Below are 16,929 nucleotides of genomic sequence, written 5' to 3'. Positions count from 1 at the left end.
GTAGAATAGCTACATTATAAATCTTTTCAAGTGCAAAACATCAGGATTTAACAATTGACTCAAGTTTATAATCTACTGCATAATTAAGTGCTTAATTCATTTTTTGGTTAAACAATTTATTCACTTTAGCAACTTAATTATGCAGTATTGACACTTTATCAGTTTTTGAAGGAACTAAATAATAGAAACAATCCTCTTAGTTACAAGTTGGGAAGTGTTAATAAGGAGGTTCAACTTATGCAATAATTACCCAATTCATTGAGATCACAAATTTGAAATGTTTACCAAATCTAGCGACATGTCTTGCAAGCCACCAATTGTACTGAAGATAGTCTTATGCTCATGGCTCTTTCACTGTTCCCAATTTGACTTTTGACTCTTCTTTGGTCTTTTTGAAAAATCCATTTGCCTTTTAAAAGGGAGATGAAAGAGTTGCACAGGGATCTGCTAAAATGGGGTAATCTTGTTAGGTAGAACTATGAGCTTTAAGGGAGAAAACACATATGATCCCACTAAAACATCAGTTTTAATTTTCTGAACTTCCTCTTCTCAAAATCGATATTTTTCCCTAAATACAGTAAACATGTTCTCATTCTCAAAAGTAGGTTGATACAAAGAACACTAGTAAAATATATCAATAACTGAAATTAGCTTGAAGTGTCAGGACATCCAACACAAGGTCATATAGACCCGTTCATGACAGTTAAAGATGTAGTGCAACTACTATGCATCTAAAAGTAAGCAATATTTGCATTAGATAACTTTTTTTTCTTTGAGCAATACTGAATGTATTAGAAGTACTATATCCAAAAACATAATCATGATATCATAATATTCACATCTCCAAAAGTTATAGCAACATGTCTATATCAAAATAAGTAATAGAGAGAGCGCTCTATAATATCCAAAATCATATAAACTATTGAAATAAATCACTTAGCTGCTCGTGCAACTTAGCTATAATATCCAAAATCATATCCAAAAAATGGAGTATCAAAGCTACCAGCTCTTCGCCATCGCTCCGTGGTCTATTGGACCTCGTCTAGTTGGCCATGCACGAATCTTGTAAGTTCTGACACATCGTCTACCATTCTAGGTGAAATTGTAATTAGGACTACTAAGTGAGATTTTTACAATTTTTAGCAAGTAAACCACTAAACTACCAAGAGTATACATAAGCATGCATAACAATAATATGGCATATATGCATCATGGCATAATGTTGAACATGTGTGATGTGACTTGTAAATAACATAACTATATATGAACATGATATGATTTGACTTGAACGTGGCATGAATTGACGTAGACATTACCTAACTTGACATAAACATGACTTTATTACATATACATGTTTTATTAACATGAATTGCATATGCTCCATGACTCCCCAATACTTGTGTACTCACCATCTCCTTCTCAGTCTCTCTTTCCTCTCCTCAGGTTTCCATCGTAGCCATCCAAATCATTGCACCAAACTGCCATGAGCCTCCTCCCAGGTCAAGCCAGCGTACCTCACCACCGCGAACACCTCCTCTCTCTCTAGGTCCATTATCATGTGACCCAGCCCCAATGACACTCCCTATCTATTTCTCCTATCCTTGTTGCCTCTAGCCATGGCCATCACCACCCAGGGTTAACCCTCAGTTGCACCCCAAGGCCACCATGGATAAATCCCGTAACCTAGCCCCAATGCCTCCCTAGCCCCTCTGTTTTCCCATCCATAAACCACCACCACCACAGGCAACCACGAGTTGCCTCCTCCACCCTAAGCTAAAGCCCTCCTTTGGTTCCACCACCGTGCACAGCAAATCCCAACCCCTATTTTAAGGTCACAACAATGAGCACCAAGCCTCAACCTAGCCCCTCCTTACATGTATGTAGCCGCTACAGTGAGGCCACCAGACAACAAGCGACACGTAGCAGTTTCAACCCTTGAAATTATGGTATAATTCCTATTCCTTTACATCAGGAATTATATTATTGTGAAGCTGAAATTGAATGGTGTTGTAAATTGTGAATGTGTGTTGTTATGAAGTTTTGGGATTAAGTGCAAAGCTATAAAGTAGTTGTCATCAAGTTTGATTGTAAAGTGGCAGGACGATGGTGAATGTGCTTTGTGTAATGAGTTGTGCATGTGAAGTGATGGGATCACTGTGCAATTTAGAAAATGGTTGTGAATTGTGTAAAGTGATTGAATGTGGTGTAGTTATGATGTGATTGTATATCACATGAAGTATTGGGATAAGCTGTATAGTTGGGTGGGTTTTGTGAAGTGTTATATTGGTTGGGTTTGAGTTGGATGTTAGTTTCGGTGTATATGAAGCTTGTTTACACAAGCGAGCATCTTAGCGAACTATATTTTGATCTTAGGTGATAAAAGGGTTACGTACATGTGTAATTTGGTCAAACACATATGCCAGATAAATTTACCATATGTAATGGATAATCTATCTTAAGTATAAATACATGATATTTAAGCCTCAATGTTGGTTTAAAGTTGTGTATTATGATTGAGTCAGGTTATGATAAAGTATTGATTAGATTATCCATGAATGGAGGAAGAGATATATGTATTGACTAGGGTTGAGATGTATAAATTGGTTGGCTCAAGTTATGCATTGAAGGGATGGTTCAGTAGAAAGAGTGTGATGAAGGTGAATAGTGTGTATTAACCCTTAAAGTGAATTAAGGATGTTCACTTTAAAGGATAAGAATGTGAAATAGAATGTTGTGTTTGGAAAGGTGACCTCAAGTGGGTCCCAAGCTACAGGTTTGAGAATTTAAGAATAGTGATAAAGGAAAGCAAAGAAGATGGACCTGGATGATGAAGTATATCTAAGTGAAGGAAGTTTAAGTAAATGGTAGTTTATGTAAATTCTAAATTTTAGTTGCTTATGCATTTGAGAAAAAGGAATGACGTTAACTCATGTATGTATGTAGGTTGTCATTTGACACGCAAATGAATGGACTGCATGAAATGAATATAGCATAGAGTCTAGGTAAGTATTATGTTCATACTCTTTTAAAGTTTTCTAGTGATATGAAAATGAAAAAGACATGTTTCTTTTTATGATGCTTTATGAAATGAAGTGAAATGATGTCTTATGAATATATGTTATATATTAATGTTTAAAGGTATACGTATGTAAAGTCCTCCTTTGGCAGTCCCTATTTATGCACCCAAAATAATAGTTGTATGTATGTGAATGGATGTTATATGTAGTAGCTATTATCTTTATTTTCCACAAAATGAAATATTGAGGTGTTTAAATGATGCAATGAAAGTGTATTTAAATGAAGCTATGAAATGATGTTTAAACGAGGCTATGAAGTGAATTTTAAATGGTGCCATGAAAGGATGTTTAAGGAATGCTATGAAATGATGTTTACAATGATACTTATGCAAATGCTTTAAAATGATGTTTACACTTATGCTTTTAAATGATGTTTATGAAATGGAAATGGACTGATGAATGAAATGAATGAAAATAAAAGGACTGAAAGAAAATAATGAAAGGAAAGAAAAGGAAGTGAATGAATATTTTAATGTATGAAAATACATAACGGCCATGACTAAATGAATGAATGATGGTACTAAAGGACTTGGCAAATTACAATGTCGGGTAAGTAGTACTGGTAGTGCACCCAGTACTACCCCCTGACTAAAAGAGATTCTCAACCTATGGCCACGGGGTGGAATCTGGGTCCAAAAGACCGCTAACTCCAACATACGGGTGTGACAGTGTGTACCAACCACAAGAAAAGTGAAAGAGTAACTGAATGTATAAAGGGTTTAATTTCTTTATGAATGAATGTACAAGGTGTGTGAAATGTTTTATGAGAAATGAAACCTTTTTAAAGAAAACCCCCACCTTGTAATGTTTTCAAATGAAATGAATATTGATTTATGTAAAGTATGTAGATGAATGTTAAATGCATGAATGAAAACCTATATTAGTATATTTTACAGTATGAATTAATGCTTACTAAGTATTCGACTCATTTTAGTTTTATGTATGTCCCTCTCCCTCTCAAGGACAAAATGAGGATAAAGCGTCGGACAAACATGGCTCAAAAGAAGAGTGACAAAAACCTAGGCAAGTTTTATGTAACATATGAAAGAGTATTTTTGTAAAAAGACTTTTAATTTTAATTTAACGATTTTCACTACAAAACTCTATCTTAGATTTCTAGATTAGATTTTAATTTTAAATTTAGAACTTTTCATATCTTGGGAAGGAAAAAGAAAAGGTTTTAAAATGGTCAATAATTCTCATCTCATTTTCTAAAGTCCCACCACAAGGACGGACGTTACAGTAACAGATGACATGATGTTTATGACATGTGACAGAATAACGTGTAACAAATGACATGGCATTTGTGGCATGTAACATGACATAGAATTCATGTAACAGATAAACGTGCAATAGATAATTGTGTAACAGTAACTGTTGACATCACATTCGTGTAACAAATAACTAATGACATGGCATTGTATATTATAACAGTTACAATAAGCATAAATGACATAAATATAAACAATATGGCTCTTACCACTATACATACATAAATATATTGAGAATAAGTTAGAAGTTAACTTATAGAATTATAGCATAATATAAAGCAAGCGTAAAAAGAGCCTAAACTGAGATGAGATATTTTCATGGGTTAGAATATCTCATTAAAAATTTATAAAAGTAAAACTTACTAACCTAGGGCTAAAATTGCAAAGTTACCCCTATTCTTGTGGGAAATTATAATTTGGCCCATAAAATAAGGATTTTGCTAGCGAACTCTAAAACTTATCAAAATTTACATTCCTCATTTAAATTTCATCCTAAACTAAAAATGAACTCAGAAAAATTTAAAACTAATCACAACTATGCTAAATATCACTAGGTTAAAACACCCTTAGGTAAAAAATATGATTTTGTTGCTTCTTGACCATCCAACATACTAACATGCTTAGACTGAATTTAGAAACTCTCAAGAATCACATCCTTAGTTCTAAAATAATACTAAGACACCAATTTACACATTTCATAAAAACTTATACCACTACATCATAGAAATTGCCAATATATCAAGATAAGGTCAGATAGAACCAACTCTTGATGTTCTTCATCTAATACTTTCTAATCAACTCAAATGACTCCAAAAGTCTATAAATACTCTTCTAACATGCTCATCATTCAAATCTAAGTGATAGCATGCTTGAATAAACAACCAAATATCAAAGAATACAACTTAGAACAATCGGTTTGCATTAAAACCATAAAACTGAGTATAGCATGTTTTAGACTTCAAACAAAGTGACTAGATCCTTGATTTGTATGCAATAAGTCTTTAAATAATATAATTATATACCTCACATTCAAGTTCTAACTTGATCTAAGTATTAAATCTTGCATTTCATGGAAAACCTTTCATCAAAACATATTAACATACCTAAGAGCCTCAAGATTGAGTTTAAAACAAACTATTGCATGCTTATCATCACTCCAACAAGAATCTAAGCCATAAATTTTCAAAAATAAATTCTCAATCCATATATCAAAGTCTCAAGAATAGCATATATAAAAATCAAAGCCATAGGATCAATTTTCTAGAACCAAAATCACAACCTAGCCAAAACAAAAACTGATTAGGGACGATCTGTTTCTAACACTTTTAACCCATACAAAACTATTTTATAAAAGTACTAATATGCTTTGAATTAACTCATAAATTTTATATAAATATGTTAACGCTACACCATATCAAGATATATCCAATATATTATAAAACTTTCAAAGTTCTACACAAACATCAAAATTTTCAATACCGAAACCTTTCCTCCATCAACACCCATTTTCATCAACCAAAACTCTATGAAAATTTTTTGAAAGCATACCTACATAAACTAGACTCAGATTTAGATGAAATATATGAAATTAGAGTTAAAACTAAATACTCATCAAAGGGCTAGAATGAAGTAAGCAAAAATTGCCCAAAATGTTTTCTCAACTTTCTCTCAGTTTACTCTTGGAAAAGTGAGGAAAATGTGGTAAGTGTGTAAGCAAATGGGGTGGACGTGGGATATAGGTGAAAGACTGACATGAGTGGGTGAGTGAATAACAAAATGATGGGGGGTGCATCTTGTGAAAATGAAGGGGAAAAAGGCTGAAGTGAGGGTTGTTTTCTGCTACAGTCTAGCCAAGTGGGCAAGGTGGTATGTGGGGTGATTTGACTTGCCATCAAGCCACTATTTTGGGTTGTTCATGATATGTAATGACACCCAAAGCATGGCCTTGTAAAAATGAGGAATCTTGCCCAAAAAGCTTGGCCAAAACGGGTAGTTTTGGAGGGACTAAATGGGGTTAACCGAAATGTATCTAGTTCAGATTTTAGTTAGGGTTTCAGTAATGACTTAGATCAAATGCAACTTTTCTTAGTTAAATATAATTACTAAGATGTAAATGAGTGGTTAAGAGTGTAAGAGTATGTAATTGAGTGGTTAATTACGTGTGAAATTGATTTAACATAATAAATCACTTAATCAAAACCAAGTGGTTTAGGGTTTAGAAACCAATTTGGTGTTTCAATTTCCTCTATGGATTTAGGGTTTGGTTGGCTTCCAACTTTTTGGGATTTCGTTCGAGTTAAAATCCTCTTTTGGTTGACCAAATAGTGTTTGGTGTAAGAAGCATAATGATAAGCTTGAATCACACTTCATTTCTTACGCACTTTGTCATCCTCTTGACGTGTCCTAAGGTTTCCAATGGATGGCTAGGATTGTGACATGTGTCAAACTAAAAAGTAATCCTAGAGATTCTAAGTGAATTTGGACATCCTATATAGCGATTTGACAACTGTTTGAACTAGTTGCCACATGTTGCTCGATCTCCTTAAGGGTTACTATTAACCTAAAAAACTCATCACTTATTGTTACACCATAAAATCTTAAATATTCCTACGAGTCGAATGGTGCAATTCATTTCATAAGATACTCCTAAATTCTTTAATTAAATAGAAAGGAAATCCCATCCACTATTCATATGAAACACTGAAAATGTATTATTACACTGTAAAATTCTAAATATTCATACGAATCTAATGGTATAATTCATTTCATAAACTTATACTCCTAAGTGACTTAATTAAATAGAAAGGTAATTCTGTCATCATAGAGGATAGAGATTCGACTATGCTAATAGACTAAAGTCTAATTGATTGCTTGATTTGTGAAAACCTTTTAGGATTTTCACGATTGTTTTAAGGTCTAAAGAAATTTTTTGGGTCATTACACGAAAGATATTTCCCCTATTGTTTTTTCAAAATGAGTATACAGGACTTACATACCCTGAGACTATATCTAGCATTACTCTTATAAGGATAAGAATCTAAAATTCATAATATGTCTCTACCTTCTTTTTCACGTGCAAAATCACTAAAATTCCTAAGTAAAAGGCTTGATTTTTGAAGGGGTTCTATCATGTGATTGATTTCATCTTGGTGCAACTTGGATGTATTGAGCATCCAACAGTGACGTTTTAGTATCATGATTTTGGCAATATGGCAAGTGTTCAATATGGTTCATGATTTGGATACAATTTTCATAACATTAAATTAAAAGACGATTAGTAATAAGGAAATGAGGGAAGGAGCAGTTGAGTTGGGAAAGGGTGTTTGAGATTTTTTAGTAGGTCAAGAGAAAAGGGGTTTTTGTGAATTAACTAGATGTGAAATCATGTTATGCTTCGGAAAACACAAACATGGAAACCATGTAATCAAGGGTTAACATACTACAATGAAATCAAAATTTGCTATGGTTTAGGACTAGAAATTATTTCCAAGTTTTTTATACATTCTTGTAGTTGTTAAAGTTCGTAGCCATGGGGTTTATTGGGTCCTATCCACTACTAAAATTCTGTTCTTACCTTTTGTAGGTTCTTGTCAAGACAAAGGTGGTGGGAAGCTAATGAAGCTGGTATTGTTCATTGTTCAGATTAAGAGGAAGCCATTGGAGAGATCACTAAGTAATCAACCCAAAATACTTGACAAAGTTTTTGATTAGGCATTCAAGAGTCACAATTGTTTGAGCATGTTTGGACACTTGGAGCATCTCATAATTTTGTGAATAATAGTGATATGATTTATGTGAAGATGTTTTATTGAATTTTGCAAAAGAAGTGAGAAAAGGTTGAATAAAATATTATGAAGTTAAAAAATTGTTTGAATATAATTTTTCATTTGAAGTTTGTAAAAGTTCTATTAATCTTTATATTTGAATAGTGATTAGATTAAAAAAATTTGAAAATTTGAAAATGAAAAGTGTTTTGAATTTTGAGTGATGTTTGAGAATGAAATTATGAGAAGTTTTGAGAATTTTGAGAATCCTCGTAGTGTCCAAACATGCCCTAGTGTAACTTTTTACAACACTTGTATTAAATGGGAGGAATTTATGTAAGATTATATGATATATTTTATAAAGTAATGATATACTTACAATTTTTATATAAATATGTTTAAAGTGGAATGCAACTATGTGAAATATAAAAATCTAATAAAAATATTGACCAATTGACATGATCATATAGATTAAGGAAAATAATTTCCTTACAACTTTCCTACATCTATTTTACAATTCTACGTAAAAGTGAGCGTAGTTTTGTAAAATTGAGATTTTGTTTTAATGAAGTGAAATTGCATTAATTGATTATAAAATAAGTTGTAAAGTAGTTGTAGGTGACTATCATTTTCTGAAATGAATTGTATGAATATATTTAAGCTTGTAGCCAAAGGTTAGGATTAGACACTTGGGACATGACAATAGGGATTGTGATTTGTAATTGAAAAATAGAGAACTCTTTGAGACAAATGGTTTCCCATGGGGCACTTGTTTGCAAGTTGAAGAGAATGCTTCGAAGAATCGTTCTCATGTCCAAAAAGCATTGGTAGGGAACATCGTTGATTCCATAAATTGTTCAGATGAACATACTTCCATGCCCAATATGTCATTAGCGGCTGCAAAGGTAGTGATTTTTTTAGCCAAACTAATGGGAAAGGCAGTTACATAGAGTGGGCAATTGGGATAGATGGAAAATCGACAGGAATTACGATTCCTTTAAAATTTATTTTCCATTCATGCCAGGATACAAAAGATTCTATGTCATAAATAAAATTCATTTTCTTAATTAAAAGATTACAGCGGAAAACATTAAATTCCATAATTAAAGTTTTCAATATAAAACATCTTGTCTAGGCCTTCGGGCTCTTTCCCTTGGGCTGTGCCCTTCCTAACCTATCATGCTCATCTTGTACCTGAGAGGGCACACATAAAAACTAAAATGAGTCGATGACTCGTAAGCAATATTACTTCATATAGTCAAAATATAATAACATAGCTTTTCAGTCATGCATTTATCATTCCATACATACATATCTTACATAGCATGCATACGTCTTTCTTTTCGTTTGAAAACGTTGTGAGGTGGGGTTTTTCTTTGAAAACATGCTTTTTTAAAAAAAAAAAAACAGTTCCCTACGCATTGCTGCCTTCACTTCTTAAAGAGTCCTTTCATGCATTTATCTTTTTACATACATTCATGCATGCATACATACATTCATGCATTTATCTTTTCTTACTTACGTACATTCATGCATTATGTTCATCCATGCATACATGCATTCTTTCTTAACATGTATTCGTTCTTTCTTTTCACTTTCATTGGCTATGTAGCACACTGTTACACCCCATGTGCTGGGGTTAGCGGTCTTTTGGACCTGATTCCGCCCTTGGCCACGTGTTGGAAATCCATTCCATCAGGGTGCAGCACTGGGTGCACTACCAGTACTACTTACCCGGCATTGCAATCTACTCCATTCAGTCTATTCCTTTGATACCATTTCCATTCCAGTCCATGTGGCCTTTACGTATTTTCATACATCATGCATTCAGTCCTTTCATTCATTTTCAGTCCTTTTCTTTTCTTTACAGTCATTCTTTCATTTCAATTCTTGCAGTTCTTGCGTTTCTTACGTTCATTTCTTTCATAAAAGTCATATTAAGAGAAATAATTTTCATTAAAGTCATTTTAGAAAAAGTCGTCTTTCATAGCATTACTTAAAACATCATCTTTCATAAGGACATTTTAAACATAGGGCCGAAGCCTCACTTTCAAATGGACATTTAAAAACACTTTTTTCGCGTCGTTTAAAGCATGATTTTCTTTCTTTTTCAAAAAAGTTGCTTTAAGAGAAGTTTCTTTAAGAGAAAATGATTTTCTTTCTTTTTCATAAAAGTTGTTTTAGAAAGAGTTAATTTTTTTTTTTTAAAAAATAGTTTTCTTTCTCTTTCAGTCTTTATAGTCCTTAACAATTCTTACGTCTTTTTAAAGCTTCATTTCGTTTCCTTTTGTGAACATACTATTTATAACATCCATTCACATGCATACACGTACATACTTTGGATGCGTAAAAAGGGACTGCCAAGGAGGGCTGCTACGTACTTATACTTGAAAACTTAAGTTTTGTTTTCCTTTTAAAGAAAAGCTTTCGTCCTCTTGTTCTTCATTTCTCTAAAGAAAATTCTAGAAGAGTATGAACTACTTACTTGGATTTCATGCCATACTCAATCCATGCAGTCTATTCTTGTGGGTGTTAGATGGCAACCTACATGCATATACATAACCTTACGTCATCATCTATTTAATGCATAAGTAACTATTCTAAAAATAGAACAATGCCTCATTTGGAACACTCTCCGTCCATCCCTAGGCTCTTACATATCATTTACTTACTAAAACCTTCCAGGTCTTATTCCTTAAAATGAACCTTCGTGATTCACCTTAGGGTTAAGACACTAAGACCTCCGCCTCATTCTTCTATTTCCACAATCTGATGCATGATTCTGATCGACAGAGTCATGCATCCCAACCTTATACAACTTACCCATTACTACCTTCACGTATCGTACCTCATACTAAATGTTCATTCCCATCCAGTCAGGCTATATGAATTCAAGCTAACTCTGGAGCTAAAACACCATGTAGCCATGATCAGGACATATTACCCATTGCATATGGTAAACCTGTCTGACACACGTGTCTCACCAGAGGCAAATGTATCTCATCCCCTTTTATCACCTAGGAGTAACTTATAATTCTAATGATTGTCTGCTTGTATAAACAAGCTCCATACTCCAATACCAACTTGCTCAGACTGGATCGATAGGACTCTTTCTACTTCCCAGCCTTGTACAAGTTCATCCCAACACTTGATAGGAGAGGATTGCATCCACAAATGCACCTCTGTCACGTCACGTAGTTCGAGACTAATCCCGAGTCACGTCACATACCAATCATGCTCTGATATTTTTCCACCACTTCCTTATACTCTTAGCCATAGTCAACCATAAGGTGACACCCCGTCACCATAAACTACAGGCCACATCACCAATGCTTCGGGACACTGTTACACAGTTGCCACCACTTAAAAAGAGGATTGCATCCAAAATGCACCTCTGTCACACTATGCAGCTCGAGAAAGATTCCCTAATAACAGCACGATGTCCATCGTACTTCCGCTACACTCTCTGATACATTTTTCATAGCCTTACACATACTTTTAGCCACAAGTCAGCCTCAAGGCAACACCCGTTACCTTGGACTACAGTCACATCACTATTGCTTTGGGACACTGTTACACAGTTTCCCGACACTACACCATACACTCCACACTTCTCTGCTATGCCATCCAACCCTTCGTGACATAGCATCTGGTGTATCATGACCTAGTACAGAGTACACTCACGTGAACTCTCTTCCATCCACACTATGACAAAAATCACTACGATACACGTCTCATGGTGCATCGCTATGCGACATGGAGTACACCTCACGTGTACTCCTTTCGCTACAACACTTGTTATCATGATGCACACCACACGGTGCATCGCCATATAGCATGGAGTATGCTCCATGCGCACCCCTTACATTCTACGCCACACATCACTACAGCACACATCACACAGTGCGTCGCTGCACTACATAGAGTACGCTCCACATGTACTCTCTTCACACTTCATGCCGTATCATACTATGGCGTCCATCTCACGCCCATTTCACAGCACAGTCCACAATACTACACAATCAAGCCCAACACTTCACAACCACACGTCACTTCACAACTACGCAGCAAACTCCACAATTACTAACTACACAGTCTACAGTCCAACCAATCAACTACTTTAAACGTAAATAATTAAAGATAGAGGGCTATACTATCGATGGGATAACCCGTGCGTCGCTTGCTGCTCGTCACGATCAAGCATCAGAGGAGCGTACGTGGCAGTAACACCGCATACTGTGGTTGCTCACCACATAAAGTGGTGGTTTGGGCTTAAGGATAGCTAGGCGTGGCCTTGAAAAGGCTCATGATGGCCTCTTGGTGGTCAAAGGTGGCGGAGCACGATGGCATCACGCCATGAACAGTGAATCCAAAATGGTGAGAGTTTGCTTGAGGTGGATGAAGGCCATAGAACTTCATGGGAAGCTAGGGAAAGGTAGAGGAAGATGTGCTAGAGTTGTGGTGGCGAGGTGGTGGCCATACAGTGGCTCAGGGCGACGGATCAGCCTCTTGAAGCTAGTTTCGTGCCTTGGAGAGTGAGGGAGAGTGGGAGCTGTACACAACTCTGTTGGCCATGAAATTTGTTGGAGAAGATCATGGTGATGAGAGGAATAAGGTGGTGGTGGTGAAACACCATGGGCAGCCATGTACGGTGGCATACGGTGTTGCAACCAAATCTATAGTTATGGAGACCCATTGGAGAAAAAGAGAGAGTTAGAGGAAAAGAAAGACATGGGGAGGAAGCCCATGACGTGATAAATCCATTAGTGGTGCTTGGTGGTCGTTTTGGCGATATGGTGGCTCAAAGAGGAGAAAATGGGTGTAAAACCCATTTGCTTGGAGGAAGAAAGAGAGAGAAGAGGTGGCCGGGGTAGCTCACCACCGGTGTAGTAGAGCTCACTGGTGGGGGAGGATCATGCTGGTGTGGGAGGTGGGGCACGGCAACTAGAGGTGGCGCCGGCTGGGAGTGCAAACTGAACGGTGAAGGAAAACAATGCACGGGCTGGACGTGCACGTCAGGCATGAAGAAGAAAGAGAGGAAAAAGAAGAGGAAAAGGAAAAAGAGAAAAAGTGAGGAAGAAAAGAGAGGGCCTGGATATATAATTCCAGTCCTACGCTTCAGGATCCTCAAAACGATCTAACGATAAGTTTAAACACTGATTTGAAAATGCGTAAGTGTTTTATTTAAAAATAAAACACTAAGAGGAATTCAGATAGATTATTTTATAAACTAAAGTTTATAAAATAATATTTCCTCATCATTATTTAAAATGATAAAGTATCGTTAATTACTCAAAGATGATAAAACCATTTAAATTAAATAAGAGTTTTCAATGTAAAGTTAAACCTCTTAATATTTTAAAACAACTAAAATATTTAATATAAGTAATTATCCACAATTATAATATTTTTAGAACTCATTAAAATATTATAATTGTGCTACATTAAAAACAAGTTTATCTAATAATACTGAAAATATTTTCAATAGATATTTTCATAATATTTAAAATATCCGTAAGTATTAAAATATCTATCTTACTTTGAAATCCGCTGATAACTTTCTGAACACGCCATTGAGATACAACACGTAAGATAAGGTTCAACACATAGATAGAGGCTCAACAAATAGACTGAATCTCGACACGTAGAACAAGCCTCAGCACATACACTGAAGTTTGACACATGGATCGAGGCTCATAAAGAAGAATAAGAAAGAAGGAGAGATATTACATCAACTATGTAATTGCTATGTAAACTCTCATTTCTCTTTCAACCGTTAATGGGCCAAAAGTTACTAATTATGGGCTGGGGAACGATTTTGTTTTCCAAAAGGCCCATGACCGAACTAGTACCTCTCGCTTATTGGGTACTTATGTTGAAACTTTCTCTGAAGGCTTTGTTCCCAAAGTATAGGCCTGGTGCCAGAAGACTAGTGGAGCACATCTTATAGGGAAGAAAGAAAGTTCAATGTTGGTGCCAACCAAAAGAAGTCCTTAAGGGCAATTTGTGGTGGAAATTCTTGCCCACTCCAATCTAAAGAAACAAAAGTTTATTGTTGATGGTTCTATGGTGGAGGTTCCCATTTTATTGGCAAAGGCTGAGTTTCAACCCATAAAAATATTGAGTTGGAACTCTCGAGGGCTAGAAATGAATGTTAATTCTTAATGTATGGAAATGCTAAAGTATAACTTGGGTTTCTCTAATTATTTGGCAGCTAGTGAGGGATGCAATGGTGGACTTCGTTTATTCTGGCAATCAGAAGTGAACTTAGTGTTGTCATATTTTTAAAAACATCATTTTGATGCCAAAGTTTCAGATATTAAGAAGAAGTTGGAATGGAGAATTATAGTGATTTATGATCACCGCAAGGTCGGTTGTTGAAGACAAATTTGGCAACTTTTGTGACACTTGAAGGATTTGCATGATGGGCCTTGGTTATGTTTTGAGGATTTTAATGAGATTATATCCAACTCTGAGAAAGTGGGTGGTAGAGACCATCCGGCTTGGCAAATGCAAGATTTTAGGTACACTCTTGACTATTATAAATTCGAAGTTTTAGACAATGATGGTTCTTTCTTTACATGGACAAATCTAAAAGAGGGTTATGCTAATATTAAGGATAGATTGGATCAATTTGTGGGTAATATATGGATTGGTTGGACTTGTATTCTTCATGTATAGTTAGGAACCTTGTTACCTCTACTTCTTGTCATAATTCTTTGTTGTTGGTCATTGAGGGGGTGGCCCATCATAATACTTTTCGACGACATTTATTTCGGTTTGAAGCTATATGGGTAGGGGCAACAGGTTGTGAAGACACAATTGCTGCAGTGTGGTAGCCTAATGGTGAGTCTCCAAGTTTGCTTAATCTGGTTGATACCATTCAAGATTGTGGTAATAAACTAACCCAATGGAGTAGATCATATCATGAAAACAAAAAACAAATGGCTATTCAAAGATGAGTATTAGATTCCTTTCAAGGACAGTCAACTCTTCATTCTTCCTCAACTATTAGAGAAGTTAGGAATGATATTAATCTACTTCTAGAACAAGAAGAGTTGATGTAGAAACAGAGATCAAGAGTGGCTTGGTTAAGTGACGGTGATCAAAATACAAAGTATTTTCATTACAAGTCTTCATAGAGGTAGTGTTGAATATATATATATATATATTTATATGTATGTATGTATGTATATGTATCCATGGGTCTCTGGGCTAACTTGAGCGCACCTCGACTAATCCCACGGGGCCTTGAAGATAACGGCCAAGTAAACCTATGATACCCCCTTTTTATGTGTATTTTCACTAAAAGAGTATTTTAATTTAATTAAAATATTAGTTTTTTATTTTAAATTATTGTATTTTAATTGAACTTATTTAGCTGTGAAAATTGTTTTGTAGAGCTTTCTTAATATTAATTATTGTCTTGTGTTTAAATTGCTGTTTAATTTATTTTAGTTTGTTTTTTATTTAAAATTATGTTGTTATTATTTACTAGTTATTTATTATATTTTAGCTTGATATAGTGTTTAAATTATTTTATTCATTTTATAGCTTTTAAAGTTATTTTCATCGGATTAGTTTCTGGACTCTAGAGGTGAGGATTGGACCTCATTTCTTTTCCCCATCTTTTCTTTTTTTCTTTTCTTTTTCTTACTCTTTTTTCTTTCTTTTTCTTCTTTTCTCCTCCGGACCTCTCCTGCGCACGTCTCTCTCTTTTCCCCCCATTTTCGCCGTTTGTCTTCTACTGCATAGAACCGCCGCCCACCGCCGACGTGTACAACACCACCCACTTAGTTTTCTTCCTCTCCGACCGATGAACATCCCCACCAAATTTTACCTCCATTCGAGCCACCGTTAGCCGCCACGAGCTCCTCCAAGCAGCGGCATTTTTGGGCTCTAGTGCTGCCGTCGTTCTACCTCTGGCCACCACCTCTTCACCACATCATCACCGACCTCCTGCCATCCTAAACCACCTATTTCCAGCTCCAATCCGTTGTCGGAGCAGTCCCCACTAGCTCATCTTCGTTTTAGCCGTTTTTCACTTCCACCGCCGTTTCCTACGCCACCCACGGCCAACTCTCTCTTCCACTAGTTTCATAAATACCTCTAGGTTATTCCCTATCAATCCCAAGTCTTGGTTTGTCCCCATTCAAAAGTGGGTATTTTACAACTCACGACCATAGTGTTTTTACATTGTTACGTTGCTTTTTCTTTGCTCTTTTCAGCTCGTTGATCCTTCAAAAATTATTATATAACACTGTAAGTATTTTTCAAACTCCATTTTAGATTTAAATATATTGTTACTTTTACAATAAATTCATTGACTGGTTGGTTATTCTGGACTGAGTCCAAGGAGTCGGGGGTCGGATGGATTTGAGGACTCCCGTTGTTTGTTTATTGTTGATGTTGAGTTTTGTTGGATAAATTGTGTTTTGAGGTGTGCATTGCATGGTGCATACATGTGCATGTGTTAAATTAAGAAAAATTGGTTTTATCAGTGTAAATAGATTTTTGGATGCGTGTGTATCACGACCCCAAGTTGAGATGGGGTATTATTTCGGTGGAGCTCCTCTGGTCACTCAGGAGCACAATATACTAAGTGATGTCCCCAGTGACGTCCCCTGGGCAACAATGGGAGCGGGCGGGATGGTGACACTCTCGTGTCGACTCTGTGGCCCCTCTGCTTGCAGGGGCTAGAGGATGCTTGGCTACGTACGTGCGGGGCATGGAACTGGGCATTGCTCGTTACGAAGTCACACGCATGGTCGTTAACTGTGGTGTGACGAGGGGAGCCAAGGTGTGCGGATGACCTCT

Source organism: Carya illinoinensis, chromosome 15 (genome assembly GCF_018687715.1).
Source record: "Carya illinoinensis cultivar Pawnee chromosome 15, C.illinoinensisPawnee_v1, whole genome shotgun sequence".
Lineage (NCBI taxonomy): Eukaryota > Viridiplantae > Streptophyta > Magnoliopsida > Fagales > Juglandaceae > Carya > Carya illinoinensis.
This window is presented reverse-complemented; position numbering follows the sequence as displayed.